We start from the raw sequence: 19,312 nt of genomic DNA, 5'->3' as shown, positions 1-19,312 counted from the left end.
AGGAGTGTTTTAAAATATACCACACATCTATGGATTATTAGGTTCATCATTTCACCGTGCTTCGGGGGTCTTGCTAATGCCACATAGCACCCACCATTCATTCCACCAGAATCTGAGCCGCAAAATCCAAAAATCAGTCCTGCCATGCACCCAACTGGTATTTTTTGGTCACATGTGAGGCATTGCCGTACTCGGGAGAAATTGGGGCACAGATTTTGGGGTGCTTTTTCTCCTTCATACCTTATGTAAATTAAAAATTTTGAGCCAGAACTGCATTTTTGTGTAAAAAAATGTAATTTTTCATTTGCACAGCCCAGTTGTATCAAAATTGGTGAAACCCATGGGGGTTTGAAATGTACACTATACCCCTAGATGAATTCCCTGAGGGGTGTAGTTTGCAAAATGGGGTCACTTGTGGGGGGGGTCCACTGTATTGGTGCTTTGGGGGTCTTGCTAATGCGACATAGCACCCACCAACATTCCACCAGAATCTGTGCTGCAAAATCCAAATATCACTCCTTCCCTTCTGAGTCCTGCCATTTTTTGGTCACACATGAAGCATTGCCGTACTCGGGACAAATTGGGGCACAGATTTTGGGGTGCTTTGTCTCCTTCATTCCTTGTGAAAATGAAACATTTTGAGCCAGAACTGCATTTTTGTGTAAAAAATTTAATTTTTCATTTTCACTGCCCAGTTGTACCACAATTGGTGAAACCCCTGGGGGTTTGAAATGTACATTATACCCCTAGATGAATTCCCTGAGGGGTGTAGTTTGCAAAATGGGGTCACTTGTGGGGGGCTTCCACTGTATTGGTGCTTTGGGGGTCTTGCTAATGCGACATAGCACCCACCAAAATTCCACCAGAATCTGAGCTGCAAAATCCAAAAATCACTCCATCCCTTCTGAGTCCTGCAATGCACCAAAATGGTATTTTTTGGTCACATGTGAGGCATTGCCATACTCGGGAGAAATTGGGGCACAGATTTTGGGGTGCTTTTTCTCCTTCATACCTTATGAAAATGAAAAATTTTGAGCCAGAACTGCATTTTTGTGTAAAAAAATGTAATTTTTCATTTTCACTGCCCAGTTGTACCACAATTGGTGAAACCCCTGGGGGTTTGAAATGTACATTATATCCCTAGATGAATTCCCTGAGGGGTGTAGTTTGCAAAATGGGGTCACTTGTTGGGGGGTTCCTAACTTTCAGCATCTTATGGTGCCTAGAATCCTACATGGTGCCTAAAAAATAATCTCATAAAAAGGAGGCTCCAAAATCAAGTAGGTGCTCCTTCTATTATGAAGCCTGTGGTTTGGTCAACGTGCACACTAGGGCCACATATAGGATATTTATGAAAACAAAAGAATTGGGGGAATCAATTTTTAGTCACATTTCTCTAGTAAAATGTACTGTGTTCCTTAGAAAAAATGTATTAATTTTGCAAATCTGCAAAAAAAATTTCACCTACACTTTGTTTTAATTCCTGTGAAACACCTAAAGGGTTAACAAACTTCCAAAATGCTGTTTTGAATACTGTGAGGGGTGCAGTTTTTGAAATGGCATCATTTATGGGGGTGTCTCACATACAAGTCCCTCAAAGTCTCATCAAAACTGAACTGGTCCCTAAAAAAATCAGTGTTTGAAATTTTCTTGAAAATTTGAGAATTTGCTATTCATATTTTAAGCCTCCTAGTGTCCAAAAAATTTAAAAGGAAGTTGAAATAATGATGGAAACATAAAGTAGACATATGGTCTATGTTAGTTATTAACTATTTTGAGTGGTATGATTATTTGTCTCACAAGCAGAAAATTTAACATTTTGCAAATTGCTAAATTTTCCATTTTTTTACGACATTTTGGTATTTTTCACAAAAAAACACAGACTGTATCGACCCAAATTTACCACTTACTTGAAGTACAATGTGTCACGAGAAAATAATCTCAAAATCACTGGGATAAGTAAAAGCAAAAAAAAGTTATCCCCACTTAAGTGATACATGTCAGATTTGAAAAAAAAAGGGCTCTGTCAGGAAGGCAAAAACTGGCTGTGTCAGGAAGGGGTTAAGGTAAGAGAGCCCACGGGCTCGGTATTCTTTCTATACCACTGCACACGCACTCTGCACTTTTCTAGCGCACGTCTTGAAGACGAGACTCATGCAGTCTCGAAACGTTACGGATATCGCAATGTATTAAATCTGTAATACCAGATAAAATCTACTCTTTACACAAGTCGACTGAGTGCCGCCTCATTTCCTGGGTTCTACCTGTTCAAGGCTCCCCTGGATTCTGTATGTATATATATATATATATATATATATATATATATATATATATATATATAGCTATTTTTCAGCCGGAACGCCGTTCCTGACGCTCAAATTAAAAATGACGTCATCAGGAACGGCCTTCCGGAACCTGCTCCAGGCTGCCCGGCACCCGCATCGCCTGCCCGCTCCCCTGCCCGCTGTTTATGGATGAAGTCCAGGAGAGAGACGTGCAGCAGTAACATTCACGTCTCACGCTGGACCGCTAGCCAATGGGCGCTTGCGGTCCAGCAGCCAATCAACTGGTGGCTGCTGGACTGTGAGCGCCTATTGGCTAGCGGTCCAGCGGGAGATAGGAATTTTAGCAGCATGTCTCTCTCCTGGAGTCCGGGGAGCGGAGCTGGGAGAGGCCAAGGGCTCGGGCCGGGGCCTGCAGAGGCACCCTAGGTCATGCGATGCGCAGCGGCAGAGGAGGACGCCGCTTCCTACCGGGTGCTAAGCCGGCTGCTAGGCTGCGGCTCATGGTGTTCCGGGGGAGGATGATGCGAAGGCCTCCACAGAGCCAGGGGCCGGAGTGGAAGAGGTGCCCGTGCGAAGAGTCCAGCGGTGCACTGCTAGTGCTGGAGGCGCCTGAGTCCTGGAGGCCGGAAGAGGAGGACGCCGCAGCAGCAGCGGAGGCCGTGGAGGGACAGGCTGGTGCGGCAGCCCAGAGGGGAGCAGGGAGGAAGGGGTCGCTGAGGATTCTCTTGGATCTTCCGGACCAAGAGCTGTGCTGTATCAGGGGCTGCTGCGGACAGGAGAGGATCTGGTGACCTGGGAGGCTCTGGTGGCAGCCTGACTGACATGTCCAGGGAGCGGGAGCTGGACAGGTGAGAGCTTGTGGACCCGCAACCCTCCATTGAGCATGAAGCCCCTGGCATTGAGCATGTAGGTAAGTGGCACTTAAGTGTCAAATGTGTAATGGGCATCTCTGTGTGGGCCATATGTATAACGAGCATCTCTGTGTGTGGCATATGTATAACGGGCATCACGGTGTGTGGCATATGTATGATGAGCATCTCAGGGTGTGGCATATGTATAACAGGCATCACGGTGTGTGGCATATGTATGATGAGCATCTCAGTGTGTGGCATATGTATAACGGGCATCACGGTGTGTGGCATATGTATAACGGGCATTTCTGTGTGTGTGGCATATGTATAACGGGCATTTCTGTGTGTGTGGCATATGTATAATGGGCATCTCTGTGTGTGGCATATGTATAATGGGCATCTCTGTGTGTGGCATATGTATAATGGGCATCTCTGTGTGTGGCATATGTATAATGGCCATCACGGTGTGTGGCATATGTATAATGGCCATCAATGTGTGTGGCATATGTATAATTGGGCATCACGGTGTGTAGCATGTGTATAATTGGGCATCACGATGTGTGGCATACAGTATGTATAATGGCCATCACGGTGTGTGGCATATGTATAATGGCCATCACGGTGTGTGGCATATGTATAATTGGGCATCACGGTGTGTGGCATATGTATAATGGCCATCACGATGTGTGGCATACAGTATGTATAATTGGGCATCACGGTGTGTGGCATATGTATAATGACCATCACGGTGTGTGGCATATGTATAATGGCCATCACGGTGTGTGGCATATGTATAATGGCCATCACGGTGTGTGGCATATGTATAATTGGGCATCACGGTGTGTGGCATATGTATAATGGTCATCACGATGTGTGGCATACAGTATGTATAATTGGGCATCACGGTGTGTGGCATATGTATAATGACCATCACGGTGTGTGGCATATGTATAATGGCCATCACGGTGTGTGGCATATGTATAATTGGGCATCACGGTGTGTGGCATATGTATAATGGCCATCACGATGTGTGGCATACAGTATGTATAATTGGGCATCACGGTGTGTGGCATATGTATAATGGCCATCGCGGTGTGTGGCATATGTATAATGGCCATCGCGGTGTGTGGCATATGTATAATGGCCATCGCGGTGTGTGGCATATGTATAATGGCCATCGCGGTGTGTGGCATATGTATAATGGCCATCGCGGTGTGTGGCATATGTATAATGGCCATCGCGGTGTGTGGCATATGTATAATGGCCATCGCGGTGTGTGGCATATGTATAATTGGGCATCACGGTGTGTGGCATATGTATAATTGGGCATCGCAGTGTGTGGCATATGTATAATGGGCATCACGGTGTGTGGCATATGTATAATTGGGCATCACGGTGTGTGCAATATGTATAATGGGAATCTCTGTGTGTGGCATATGTATAATGGGCATCACGGTGTGTGGCATATGTACAATTGGGCATCACGGTGTGTGGCATATGTATAATGGGCATCACGGTGTGTGGCATATGTATAATGGGCATCATGGTGTGTGGAATATGTATAATTGGGCATCACGGTGTGTGGAATATGTATAATGGGAATCTCTGTGTGTGGCATATGTATAATGGGCATCACGGTGTGTGGCATATGTATAATGGCCATCACGGTGTGTGGAATATGTATAATTGGGCATCACGGTGTGTGGCATATGTATAATGGCCATCACGGTGTGTGGCATATGTATAATTGGGCATCACGGTGTGTGGCATATGTACAATTGGGCATCACGGTGTGTGGAATATGTATAATTGGGCATCACGGTGTGTGGCATATTTATAATGGGAATCTCCTCTGTGTGTGGCATATGTATAATAAGCGTTACGGAGTGGGGCATATGTATAATGGGCCAGTGGCAGTAACATAACACTGGTTGCAACATAATGCAGGTTGCAGAACTGCGGTATAAAGTAATCTTTTCCTGCAATGCTGTGCCCCTTGCAGTGAGGCTACACCCCTGTTTTTTGAGCGCGTGCCTAAGGCGCGCTCATATTGTCCACTTTGCTGCTGGGGATTGTTATGTTACAGCCACTGTTGGGAGGAATTATATGTTATTTTTTTATGTAATGCCCCGCCCCTTTTGTAGCTCCTCCCACACCGCCGCCCACTTTCTGCCCCGCCCACAGCAGTTCCTGAACCTATTTTCCTACAAAAATAGCACTGATTATATATATATATATATATATATATATTGCAAGAAGACTTTGGGGGAGCGCTAGCTTGTCAGCCTGGGTTTCCCACTGACGAAGCCACAGGCGAAACGCGTCTGGGTGTGTCCTACCTGACGCAAAACCAAAACACCTAGTCTCAGTCCCGCTGCAGAGAAGGAGAGGGGTACCGCTAACTTGTATCGTGGAGCGCTGAGCATGCAAGCAAGACAAAGCGGACCCTGCCAGGAGGCAGCTTCGTGGATAGACGGTGACCGGGTTTATTATCTAAAAACCATGTGGTATTTTTAGTCCACAGAGTTGAAATTAATGGTACGAGCACTGTATCAACAGCTCTATTTTTATTGCCTTGAAATAAATTCATTTTTATCAAAATAATATTGCACTATATAGCGCTTCCTTCCAGCCCCTTTCTAGATATATATATATATATTGCTCCAATAAACAGAGGCACACAATCCAAAGAGTTTTCACAACAAGTGTATTGGGCAAACGCACATCAAGTGAACATCGAGCGCTTTCAGGGGTCACAGCCCCTGTCCTCAGGATGACAGCCCACAGAAAAACGAGTTTTTTTTTCTGTGGGCTGTCATCCTGAGGACGGGGGCTGTGACCCTTGAAAGCGCTCGATGTTCACTTGATGTGCGTTTGCCCAATACACTTGTTGTGAAAACTCTTTGGATTGTGTGCCTCTGTTTATTGGAGCAATACTTATTGGAGTGGAGTGCACCAATCAAGTTGCAAAGAACTATTGGAGTGCCGGCTTATATGGAGATTTATATATATACAAAATAAATAAATATACACACCAATTTATTTGACATCTCCGGAGCTGTACCTTTATGGATATTAATATTGATCTAGTGAGATTTTTTTTTGTTATAACATTTTATTTTCTTGCATTTTTCCACATATAAACATAGAAAGGACATTTACAGTTCATGGTTCCTGCTTGTTTCATCACATTGAAATTTAACTCACAAAAACATATTATTCACATTATTCGCAATTTTACTCCTCTTTCCTCTAACTCCAATTTCTGTCTTTATCCTTTATAAACATGTTTATATATATCCACATGGTTTAGTAACCGCATTCATATCTGGGGTTTTATCCTTCTCAGGATACTTGGTTATTTTGATGAGGAGCCTCCTCCGATATTTTTATCATATCGGCTAATACTTTCTCATTACTTGGAGAGTACATTTTGTGTCCCCTTATTTCCTTTCTATGTTTTATCTTGAAAATGCACCTTATATAGATGTAATAGGGGGAGGGGGAGTTCCCTTTCTAACTCGTATGGGTGATATACGTGTTTACTGTGTTGGTGATCTACTGTGATGTGTCTATTTTCAATACTAGAAGAATGAAAAGTGCTAATTAAATAATATATTTACTAACTATTAAATAGTCAGCCTCCTTATTGAAAAAAAATTGTCTGTGTTTTACTTTATTGGGGAAAGGATAAGTGAATGAATAAATACTAAATTTAATCTGTGAGCCTATTTTCATAATTATATGGGCAGTATTCAATGAACATAATCACAGCGTGCAGAGAATCCTGTTTAGTCGCTGTGTTCCGGAGCCACGCTGTCCCATTGCTATCCCCGTATTCAACGTCGCAGGGGCTCGGTGAATCTTAACCCCTGCGGCGTCACGCAGGGAGCCGGGGGACGGCGGCAGGCAGGGAGATGGAAGTCTCCCTGCCTGCCCCAGAATGTATGTGGAGGGGAGGAGGGCTCCCCAGGACCCAGGCAGCACCAGGAGACCGGGTATTCACTGCTCCTGATCGTGCATATGTAATGATCGGGAGCAGTGAATATATGAATATCTAATGAGCGGCTCTCGGCTCCCGGCCCCCTGCTGGCTGTTATGTGTAAAAATAAATAATAATTTTAATTAAATAATACATGAATAAATATAGCATGCCCCTTCACAGAATAAAATTCTGGATTTTTTGACACCAAATGTAAAAAAAAAAAAAAACTTTATTTTAAAAGTTCACTTTCCACTTCACCATGAAAAGATGGCGATTTGCTACACGGAGACACACGGCGAAAATCACTTAGAAAGATGGCGAAAAGTGCACGTTGAATAGGGTGATTCACTTTCTGACCCAAAAAATCACCTTCCAACGCGAAAATAGCACAAATTCGCTGTGAAACTGTCAGGAACCAGTCTGTTTTGTTTTCTGTCAGTTTCTGTTTGGCATTTTGACTCACTGGTGACCTCCAGTGGCAGGTCTGTTGCCATTACAGCTTTGTGTTCTGGGAGCTTAGTTTATTCACTAGGCTGTTAGATATTAAGCTAATCAAGCACTAGTCTGGGAGCTCCCTGAATCTTCAGGTGCAATTAATCACCTGAGGCCTTTATAAGCCATGCTCTCCTGGGGATCTGTGCCAGTGATAGCTTGCTGTTAGCTGCAGATATACTGCTCTCTGGTCCTAGGTCCTGCTCCTGTTCCATTCAGTCTGGATTCTGTCGGAGTCCTTCTCACTTCAGTCTGGGTCCTGTTTACAGTCTTGTCCTGTGTCGTCTGGGTCCAGTCAAGTGTCCTATCCTGCTGCAGTCTGGATCAAATATCATTGTCCCCTTGCTGTCCTAGTCCAGGGACCTCCAGCCGTGGTGCAGCCATTGTTCAGCTGCCGTCTCACTGCGGTCACTGTGCAGCCGTAGTCCAGCCATTATCCAGCCGCCCGATTGCTGCGGTCAGTGTCCAGTCTTGGGCCGGTCACGTAAGTGCTCCAGTGGAGCCTGGTTCCTTATTCTTTATTCCTACGGGCAAGCGGCCCTTCTTCCTTAGTTATAATCATTATTATCCTGGTTCTGCTCTCCGTGGTTCGGAGAGGCCCACAACTGTGGGTTTACGTCTGTTTTGGGGTACCGTCACTTTAAGAGTACTATTTTTATGTTGGTGTGTGTTTGGTTTGGTGGCACCCTATTGTTGCTTTGTTCTGGTGTTTGCGACTCGGTCGCGCTGTCCCGTCCTTGGCCTGGTGCCGGTTAGTCAGGGGTTTTTTCAGGTAGGCCCGGTAGTTAGATCTGCCTTTTGAGATACCCCCTGGCGATCGCTCACCCCTTGTCACCACATAACACCTGGCTGCATCGGGGTCGGAGCAGGCTTAACCGGCTCCTTCGAACGCGGCGGCTACAGGCGAAGCCTAGCACTACCGCAGGGGTATTCCATCTGCCCGGGGGACTCAACAGAGTCAGTGTAGGGTTTCGCTGTGGCCGTTCTAACCAGCGGTCCCGGCTACGGGCTCACGCCTGATCTCCAGCTCCCTGCCTCCTGCATCCTCACGTACTGTCTCCGGATTTCCACGGTGGGTAACCCCCAAATCCGTAACATTATCACTGGCCATACCGATATATGCATGTGTTCACAGTAGTCATAGGTATACATGCATATATAAAATTTTGTTTCAAGGTGATTTGGGTGTTTTTGATTGGTTGCGGGACTTATAGATTTGTCCATATTAAGATTTTTTTTCTCCCCGCATTTTGCCCGTTACAGGGTTTTGCTTTATTTAGCTTGCCCAGTTGGTCTTGTCTGTTTGTTTCATTGCTGTACTTAATCATGCAGGCCTTGCAAGCTTCCTTGATGGCCTTAAATACGGCCTTTACAGAATTAAAACCTGAGCGGGTTAAGGGTCTACAGCAGTCATTTCTGCAATTGCAAGATCTGTTAACCCAAATTTTCCTGGATCTGTCTGAGGTTTTTGGGGCTCAACCAGCTCCTAGGGAGACCCTGGCTAAGGGGGTAGTCAGTCAAACTTCAGATCAGGAGATTCGGAAGGGACATAGAAGTTTTTTAAGGCCAAGGCTCACACCAGAAGAGCGGCGACGGCGTAAAAACTTTAACCTATGTCTGTATTGTGGGGAATCGGGCCACTTTCTCCAGTATTGCGAATTGCGCAGACCTGGTGGTGGTACCGGGAAGGATTTTCCTCAATCCAAGTGGTATCAGGAGGTTACATCTATACCTGTCTCCTCTAAGCAGGAGGAACCTGACCACACCCCCCACATACGTAGCGCTCCGACTTACAACTGGGGTCCTAGGACTAGAGCGCCCCATGTTGTGGTACGGAATCAGACGGGAATGTGGAATTCATCCACAAAGATTCCAGACAGAAAGACGTTGGCTGCTAGTCTTCCAGTCAGGGAGCTCAACGTTCTTTCAATGTTGGAGTTGCTAAGTCCTGTAGAGGAGTCTCAGGTTTTTCCCTCAAAAGGGGCTTCAAGTGGCATAATCCCAGAGGGTGTCCTTGAAACAGTCGCCCCTAAGAGGGTCTTGGGGAACTTAACCCCACATGGAGTTATGGAGGTCATTGCTCCTGATGAGGCCTTGGGAGGCATAACTCCAAAAAAAGAATCCCTGACATCAGTCTCAGCTGGGATTTCTAGTGACATCTTCCCCGATCTTGGGGTTCTTGGTGTTGCCTCTGAGGTTGTGGATCCAGGAGTCCCAGTCTCCTTAGGCGAGTCCGATGCCGGGGGCTCATCTAGCGGCAAGGGCGCTTGGGGCTCATTGAACGTTTGTGGTGCTCGAGGTCAGTCGAGCCAATTTGATGCCCAAGGCCCGCCAGGCGTGTCTGATGATACTCCTAACACTCCATACTTCGATGGAGATTTGGCCCAGCTCCGACCAATTGCTCAGCAATTCCTCGCTAAAATGGACTTCTCACATAATATGAAGATAACTCCTTCTTCTGCTGTCCGTTATCTCTTATCATGCTTTAGAGGAAGAGCTTTGGAGTGGGTTAAACCTCTCATAGAGGCTGACGATCCCATCCTAAGGGATCTTCCGGGTTTCCTAAAAACCGTGCGGAAAGTGTTCAGCCCAAAGGCCGTAGCCCCGAGTGGGGGCCCAAAGGCCGTAGCCCCGAGTGGGGGCCCAAAGGCCGTAGCCCCGAGTGGGGGCCCAAAGGCCGTAGCCCCGAGTGGGGGCCCAAAGGCCGTAGCCCCGAGTGGGGGCCCAAAGGCCGTAGCCCCGAGTGGGGGCCCAAAGGCCGTAGCCCCGAGTGGGGGCCCAAAGGCCGTAGCCCCGAGTGGGGGCCCAAAGGCCTGTTTCGCCCCGAGTGGGGGCCCAAAGGCCTGTTTCGCCCCAGAAGGTGGGCAAGTCTGTTTCGCCCCAGAAGGTGGGCAAGTCTGTTTCGCCCCAGAAGGTGGGCAAGTCTGTTTCGCCCCAGAAGGTGGGCAAGTCTGTTTCGCCCCAGAAGGTGGGCAAGTCTGTTTCGCCCCAGAAGGTGGGCAAGTCTGTTTTGCCCCAGAAGGTGGGCAAGTCTGTTTCGCCCCAGAAGGTGGGCAAGTCTGTTTCGCCCCAGAAGGTGGGCAAGTCTGTTTCGCCCCAGAAGGTGGGCAAGTCTGTTTCGCCCCAGAAGGTGGGCAAGTCTGTTTCGCCCCAGAAGGTGGGCAAGTCAGTTCGGTCCCTGAGGGGGACTCTGCCAGTCCGGTCCCTGAGGGGGACTCTGCCAGTCCGGTCCCTGAGGGGGACTCTGCCAGTCCGGTCCCTGAGGGGGACTCTGCCAGTCCGGTCCCTGAGGGGGACTCTGCCAGTCCGGTCCCTGAGGGGGACTCAGTCCATCCAGTCTCAAGTGGTATCATAGAAGCTGTGTCCCCGGAAGGGGTGGCCATATCCTTGTCTGAGGTCCCAAAGACCACAGCCTCAGCAAGGGTCTTGATGGCTGCAAACCCGGTGAGTGTTTCGGTTTTGCCAGCCTCTCGGGAGGCTTCAGAAATCTTAGCCCCCAAGGTTGTTGTTCCCATAGAGAATTCCAGTTCTGAGGTCCCAGAGGTGGATGTCCCTACGTCCATCGTGTTTGATGGAGATCTTGCCCATTTTATTGCCCTGGTTGGACACTATGTTTCCCTGTTTGAATCTGGACCATCTTCAGGGGTCACTTGGGCTAACATTGTAGACCTCATCATTTCTGCCTTTAGGGGTAGACCTCAGACATGGGCCTACGAGCGTATCAATGCTGGTGACCCTTGTATCCGAGATCTATCTTCTTTCTGTGATGCAGTTATTAAGAAGTTCAGTCCCAAAAAGAAGGATGGGGTTCCACCAGCTCCTGGAAATGTGGTGCCCAGCATAAGCCAGGGGCTTAAGGACCTGGCTTCTGGAGACTCACAGTCTCTGTTTGTTCGTTCTTCTGCCTCATCGCTTGGTCCGGAATCCAGGAGTTTAGCTATTGGTTTTGTCTCACTGACTCCTGACAAAATTTTTTTGGACACATCTGGTACCTGTAATTCTGGGTCTGGGGAATCCAATAAGAGTTCTGCCTATGGTCAATTAAGACATTCTTCCCTTTCTGAGATTCCATCTGTTAAAAAGACTCTCATGATCTCCTCAGTTCGAGACTTCAACTCTGTTTCTGATTTGGTAACCCATAGCTGTGATTTGATAGAAGGTACTATCAGATCTGATAATGTGTGGGGCCTTAAACTGCTGATTCCATCAAAATCTAGGAAAAAGAAAAAGAAGAAGCATTAATCTTTTTCCGCTTTCCTGGATCATCTTGTTTGTCTTTTTGGTTGTGCCCTGTGGTCACCCTCAAGGGGGGGCACTGAGACAAGCCGTGGTTTTAGCTTGTGTTCACCTTTCTGTTGCCTTTGCCCCGTTATCCAGAATCCAGATACATTTAATTTTTTGAGGTCTGGATTTTGGGGTCTGTTGACCCCTCCTCAAGGGGGGGGTACTGTCAGGAACCAGTCTGTTTTGTTTTCTGTCAGTTTCTGTTTGGCATTTTGACTCACTGGTGACCTCCAGTGGCAGGTCTGTTGCCATTACAGCTTTGTGTTCTGGGAGCTTAGTTTATTCACTAGGCTGTTAGATATTAAGCTAATCAAGCACTAGTCTGGGAGCTCCCTGAATCTTCAGGTGCAATTAATCACCTGAGGCCTTTATAAGCCATGCTCTCCTGGGGATCTGTGCCAGTGATAGCTTGCTGTTAGCTGCAGATATACTGCTCTCTGGTCCTAGGTCCTGCTCCTGTTCCATTCAGTCTGGATTCTGTCGGAGTCCTTCTCACTTCAGTCTGGGTCCTGTTTACAGTCTTGTCCTGTGTCGTCTGGGTCCAGTCAAGTGTCCTATCCTGCTGCAGTCTGGATCAAATATCATTGTCCCCTTGCTGTCCTAGTCCAGGGACCTCCAGCCGTGGTGCAGCCATTGTTCAGCTGCCGTCTCACTGCGGTCACTGTGCAGCCGTAGTCCAGCCATTATCCAGCCGCCCGATTGCTGCGGTCAGTGTCCAGTCTTGGGCCGGTCACGTAAGTGCTCCAGTGGAGCCTGGTTCCTTATTCTTTATTCCTACGGGCAAGCGGCCCTTCTTCCTTAGTTATAATCATTATTATCCTGGTTCTGCTCTCCGTGGTTCGGAGAGGCCCACAACTGTGGGTTTACGTCTGTTTTGGGGTACCGTCACTTTAAGAGTACTATTTTTATGTTGGTGTGTGTTTGGTTTGGTGGCACCCTATTGTTGCTTTGTTCTGGTGTTTGCGACTCGGTCGCGCTGTCCCGTCCTTGGCCTGGTGCCGGTTAGTCAGGGGTTTTTTCAGGTAGGCCCGGTAGTTAGATCTGCCTTTTGAGATACCCCCTGGCGATCGCTCACCCCTTGTCACCACATAACACCTGGCTGCATCGGGGTCGGAGCAGGCTTAACCGGCTCCTTCGAACGCGGCGGCTACAGGCGAAGCCTAGCACTACCGCAGGGGTATTCCATCTGCCCGGGGGACTCAACAGAGTCAGTGTAGGGTTTCGCTGTGGCCGTTCTAACCAGCGGTCCCGGCTACGGGCTCACGCCTGATCTCCAGCTCCCTGCCTCCTGCATCCTCACGTACTGTCTCCGGATTTCCACGGTGGGTAACCCCCAAATCCGTAACAGAAACTTGGCGAATTGGCCTCATTGAATACTGCCCTATGTGTTTACTAGAGTGATGCTCTCTTCATTTCCTCCTAATACGATGTGACACCCTCTGTGTACAATACTATTTTATTGCTTGTGCACCTCCCATTCCCTCCCCCGCCTCCCCCCCCCCCCCTTCCATCTTCTTCTATTTCATATAATTTCCTTGGATTTTATTTGGATGCATTATATTTTTACCCCCCTTTATTACTTGTTTCTTTCAGTGCTTTAAAAGGATAGATACTCCCAGTACATGAATGCTAGTCTCATCCCCATGTTAATTCTTAACTTATAAAAAAGAAACCTTATTTGCAAGTATTTCTTTATATTTTAATACTTATGCTACTTTCCCCTGACCACATTTCTGTAATTGTCCTTCTCAACCACAAACAAAACTACATAGGATCACACATAAGGACAAGGGACACATCAAACACGGGGGGCTCGGGGGCGTGGCTTGGCCAGGCATGTGAGCAGAAGCTGACTCCGTGAGCTCCCTGCCTATCCTTCTGTAAATCCTGTTTCCTGCACCTCTCCCTCGCCTGAATTGCCCCCAAAGTGAGAGCAAAGTCCTGCTTTTATCTGGAGGATCCATATCCACCAACCTGAGGGCTGCAGATTTCGTCCAGTCCTAACTTCAACGTGACCCCGGACATCTGCCCTGAAGAGGGACCCGCCATCTTGTGGCCTGAAATGCTGCGTGCCCGCGGCGTGACTTTCTCCCCCTCCTCCCGTCTACAGACATTGGCGGCGGAGTGACCCAGGTCCCCTCTCCCCGTCTGCATACCTGGTCTGCGGAGGTCCCGGCGCATAGGAGTGACGCACGCCCGCAGCCCCGTCCCCCCGCTGGGCTTACACTACCTGGAGCGGCCGGCTGGACATGGGAGCTGGTCGCCTTCCACTCCACCATCCCTCGGGAGGCGGCAGCTCCCCGGGAACAGCAGAGGAGCGGCGGGTGAGTCTGCCTGTGTACCGGGCGAGAGAGCGGCGCCGTTAGGGGACGCAGGGTGAGTCCCTGAAACAGCATCCTTCCCTTCTCCCTCACCCCGGATCCTCCCTTCAGGCTGAAGCACATCCAGGTCCCTACCTCAGCCTCTGCTCTTGGCACCCCTCCTCAACCCCTGTCCTGGACATTCCTCCTCTACCTGGGCCCCTGCGCGCCCTCCAGGTCCTACGCACAGTGTACCTGTGGTCGGCTCTAATACTTCTGGGTGTGGGAGCCATTTTGGGGATACACTACCCTTTGGACTCCCTATACAGCTTGCTCCCTCTGCTGGCCTTTTAAGATATTGCATTGCACCTTGCTGGCATCTCAGCAGTGATGGGGAAAGCCAGTGCTGCAGCAGCTGCGGCTAAATTGGAAAAATATGCCCGACCTCCCCAAGCCTCATCCTCCACACAGCCCTCCCAGGCACCTAACCCTCCTCCGCCTTCACAGGCAGAAGATGAACCATTACCTCCTGAAAACTCTGCTCAATCCACACAACAGATCCTGCTGGCCATATCTGCGTCTGAACAGAGAGTCACGGATAAGATTGGCCAGGTGCAGTCGGATATCTCCCTCATTCGTCACGATATGCAAAAAATGAGAGAGAGGGTGGGAGAGGCGGAACATCAAATATCTGACTTGGAAGATACAACTAACCCCCTTAAGACTGCGGTCGCTGACTTGACCACACAGATGTCAGCCGTCAAATCCAAACTGTCGGATATGGAGGGGCGCCTGCGCCGCAATAATGTCCGATTTGTGGGCCTCCCTGAGAGAGCGGAGGGCTCTGCTCCTGAGAAGTTCCTTGAGTGGCTCCTGAACTTATTCCCAGATGGTGACTTTAGCCAACACTTTGCGGTTGAAAGGGCCCATCGTCTCCCTGCTAGGGCCCCATCCCCAGGTGCACCCCCGCGCACATTCATCGCCCGTTTCCTACACTATAGAGACAGGGATGCTGTGCTTCGCCTGGCCCGTGTGCAGGGTCCCCTAAAGTTTGACAACCAAGTCGTGGCAGCATATCCGGACTTTGCTGCGGACATCCAGAAAACAAGAGCTCAGTTCCTTCATGTCAAGAGAAAACTCAGAGACCGTCAAATCCAATACTCTATGCTCTTCCCGGCGCATCTGAGGGTCGTGCTGGATGGAGACTCTCACTTCTTTAATACGCCACAGGAGGCTGAACACTGGCTTGATCGCAGACCATAACAATCAGGTTGACCCTCCATACGTGAGCATAAATGTTCAGTTTTCTTACTGTGTGGACTCTCGTCATATTAGTGCCTTTTTTCTTTCTCAAATGTATATTTGTATCCTATGAAAGCAATTCAGGTTACTTCATTTTCTTCTTTTCTTAATCTAATCCTTATGCAGGAAATGTGTTCCCAAATGGAGCTTAATGCTAGGAAATAGTTAACATATAGGTGACCGCTGGTCTCTATACCCCTGAGGTTTTTCCCTTTTTTTTTTGTTTGCAGTTCGCTGTTAGTTAGGTTACTTGCTCTAGGTTATTAGGGATCCAAAGTATATCTAATGTTCAATAGGTATACCGGGTGGGTTGGGATTTTTTTTTTTCCTTTCATTATTCTCTTCTTTTTCTTCTCCCTTTTTTCTATTGTTTTCATTAGAATGTAAAACGGTACTCTACACAATGTTACCTAGATGTCCTTATTATAAGGATCACTTGTGTATGTACAGACGACGGGTGTTGAAAATCCCCACAAAGGAGCTGTTGACACTATCTTACCTTAATGTAAAAGGGCTTAGATTATGTACATACTCCCCCCTCCATGTCTCCTCGCCCTCCAAAAATTCATCTACCTTCCTAGCTAATAACTATGTCTTTCTTCATCCTCTTATTTCATCTAATCTAATCTACAAATGTCTCAATCCCAACCTCTAGCGGGGCTCCGCATACTCGGCTGGAATGTCCGAGGACTTAACGACCGCATTAAGCGTTCCCTGGTCCTCTCAGAGATTAAAAGACATGGGGCGGACATAGTGTGCCTATCGGAAACCCACCTGGTTGGTACTAGATCCATGTCCCTTAAAAAGCCTTGGGTGGGTCACATGTTCCACTCCACCTTTTCGTCCAATGCTAGGGGTGTATCGATTCTGGTTAAGAAAAATATTAACTTCCACCTCACTCACCACCAAATAGACCAATACGGTAGGTACATTTTCTTAAGGGCACACGTCAACCACATCATTATGAACATACTTGCTATATACATCCCCCCTCCCTACAGCAATGAGGTACTCAGGAAGGCGGTAATGTTTCTGGCCTCTTTCCCGTCAGCTCCAATTGTTTGTATAGGGGACTTCAACAATATTCTAGATAGACACCTGGACAAACTATCAGGTCCAGAACGCCCTGGACCTCCCTCCGCTCCTTCTCCTACCCCGTTCGCTAAACTTCTTAACGAGCTTAATCTGGTTGATGCTTGGAGATATAGATACCCAAAACAAATACAGTTTTCTTGTTATTCTGTGGGACATCAGGCATTCTCCAGAATAGACCTGGTACTAGTCTCTCCAGACCTCACGCATAAAACGACGTCGGTCGAATACCTACAGAGAGGGATATCGGACCACTCCCCTATAGTGATCACCCTTGATCTTATGCCACCTAGGGGTGCTGCTACTTGGAGACTGAACCCCTTCTGGCTCACCCTTATGACGGATGATGGGGGGATGATTGGGGAGTGGAGAGATTTTCAGAAGGATAATGCCTCCTGTACAAATCCTGGCTTACGACATGAGACGTTTAAGGCCGTCATGAGAGGATCTCTTATAAAAAAAATAGCAGCCATTAAAAGGGGTTGGGATCATTTGGTCTATTGCATTATGGTCGAAAGTCATTAGGTCGAATCCATTAGGTCGACATGCTAAAAGGTCGACATGATTCTAGGTCGACATGGGAAAAGGTCGACATGATTCTAGGTCGAAAGGTCATTAGTTCGACAGGTCATTAGTTCGACAAGGTCATTAGTTCGACATTGTCTATGTCGACATTCACAAGGTCGACATGGTGTTTTTCACTGTTTTTTTACCTGAATGTCAACACAGTCGACATGGACACAGTTTAAAGTGCACTGCATCCCCTCGCATCGCTCGCTGCGCTCGCTATTCGTCGGGCACGGTGCCTCGCTACGCTCGGCACACTATTTTATTCTCCCACCACGCCCTAGTGGATGGTAGGGCATGAAATACCGCCTGTCGGCACATGTTGGCTCAAAAAACAGTGAAAAACTCCATGTCGACCTTGTGAATGTCGACATAGACAATGTCGAACTAATGACCTTGTCGAACTAATGACCTGTCGAACTAATGACCTTTCGAACTAGAATCATGTCGACCTTTTCCCATGTCGACCTAGAGTCATGTCGACCTTTTAGCATGTCGACCTAATGGATTCGACCTAATGACTGTCGACCATAATGCAGTAGACCAAATGACCGCATCCCATTAAAAGAGCTAGTAGAGCAGAGGAGCTGGAGTTAGAGAACGCCTGCTAGCAGAGCGAGGCCTTGTATTTGAGATCGGGACTCCCTGGGGATAGAGTGAGGTGGGATGGGGCACGAAAGGCATGGACGGATTACTTACTAGACAAATCCAAACGCAGGCTTCTCTTCTCCTCGCATGCTAGGTACTCCCAGTCGGATGTAAGTGGCACCTATTTGGCATATCTCGCCCGAGACGACAGGACAATGAACCCTGTTCAAAAGATCTGCGATCCTCGGGGTATGAAATACTACACTACCCCTGAAATCGCTCAGGCCTTCTTGTCCTTCTACTCTTCGCTGTATTCGTCTCGGGCGACATACACTCCGGACCAATTAACACAATACCGCTCACAGATCCCAATCCCCACTCTTACCCAGCAATCTGTAGAGCTCTTAGAGGCTGACATCACAGTGTCAGGTCCTCCGGCCGCCGCCGGTTCTGCAGAGCATTGCGCCGCATGCATTACTCACCTGCACGGGCGCTGTACTCCTGGCAGTGCTACACCCGTCACTCAGCGCTTCCCCGACTTGGTGTCACTGGCAGGGACGGCGGTAGGTCCTCTGGGGGTCCGGCTGTTCCCGTGGTCGGCTCCTGGGACAGGCGCCGCCATCTTGCTTGTGGCATTAGGCAGAAGGGAGCAGGGTCTGATATAACCTCTGATTGAAGGTTGGGCCTGTGACATCACTGCCTGGAGGAATAAAAGGCTGGGCCGCCTATCCTCCAATGCTGCTGCTACTTCTGCTCTCTGCTCAGTGTCCTGCTGACAGCCAGTGAGAGTGTACACAGCTCCAGGTCTCTCTGAGTCCTGTTTGCAATCAGAAGCATCTCGTTATCCTTTCAAGTGCCTCCTGAGTTCAGTTTACCTTCCAAGTGTCTCCTGAGTTCCGTTAACCCTTCAAGTGCCTCCTGAGTTCAGTTTACCTTCCAAGTGTCTCCTGAGTTCCGTTAACCCTTCAAGTGCCTCCTGAGTTCCGTTAACCCTTCAAGTGCCTCCTGAGTTCAGTTTATCTTCCAAGTGTCTCCTGAGTTCTGTTAACCCTCCGAGTGTCTCCTGAGTTCTGTTAACCCTCCGAGTGTCTCCTGAGTTCTGTTAACCCTCCGAGTGCCTTCTGAGTTCAGTTCACGTTTCAAGTGTCTCCTAAGTTCTATTATTATTTCAAGCGTCTCCTGAGTACAGCTATATCCATCTGTTCCAGCACGCGTCCTAATCTCCTTGGAGGCTCCTGATTGGGGGGCCGCGACCTGCTGGGTGGACGCAGCTAAGTCCAAATCCCCTTGCGGGGGTCCCTGGTGAAAACCGCCACTCAGTTAGACTCCGCGCCTCTGATTAGGAGTATAGCCAAACTCCTTGGAGACTCCTATGAGACGCCAGTATATTCGACCAGCAGTTCTTTCTCCACCATTGGCATCCGTGTCAGAATCCACGCCCCCAGTGGATCCACAACAATCCGTTGTGACAGTTAGCAGCAGCCAAATGGATTCCACACCCGGGGTCGATTTTAATACTGAGCTACTGCAAAGAATTGTGGCCCGCCTGGAAGGCTTGGAGGTCTC

This window comes from Crinia signifera, chromosome 4 (genome assembly GCF_055691185.1).
Source record: "Crinia signifera chromosome 4, ASM5569118v1, whole genome shotgun sequence".
Lineage (NCBI taxonomy): Eukaryota > Metazoa > Chordata > Amphibia > Anura > Myobatrachidae > Crinia > Crinia signifera.
Note: the sequence above shows the minus strand (reverse complement) of the source record.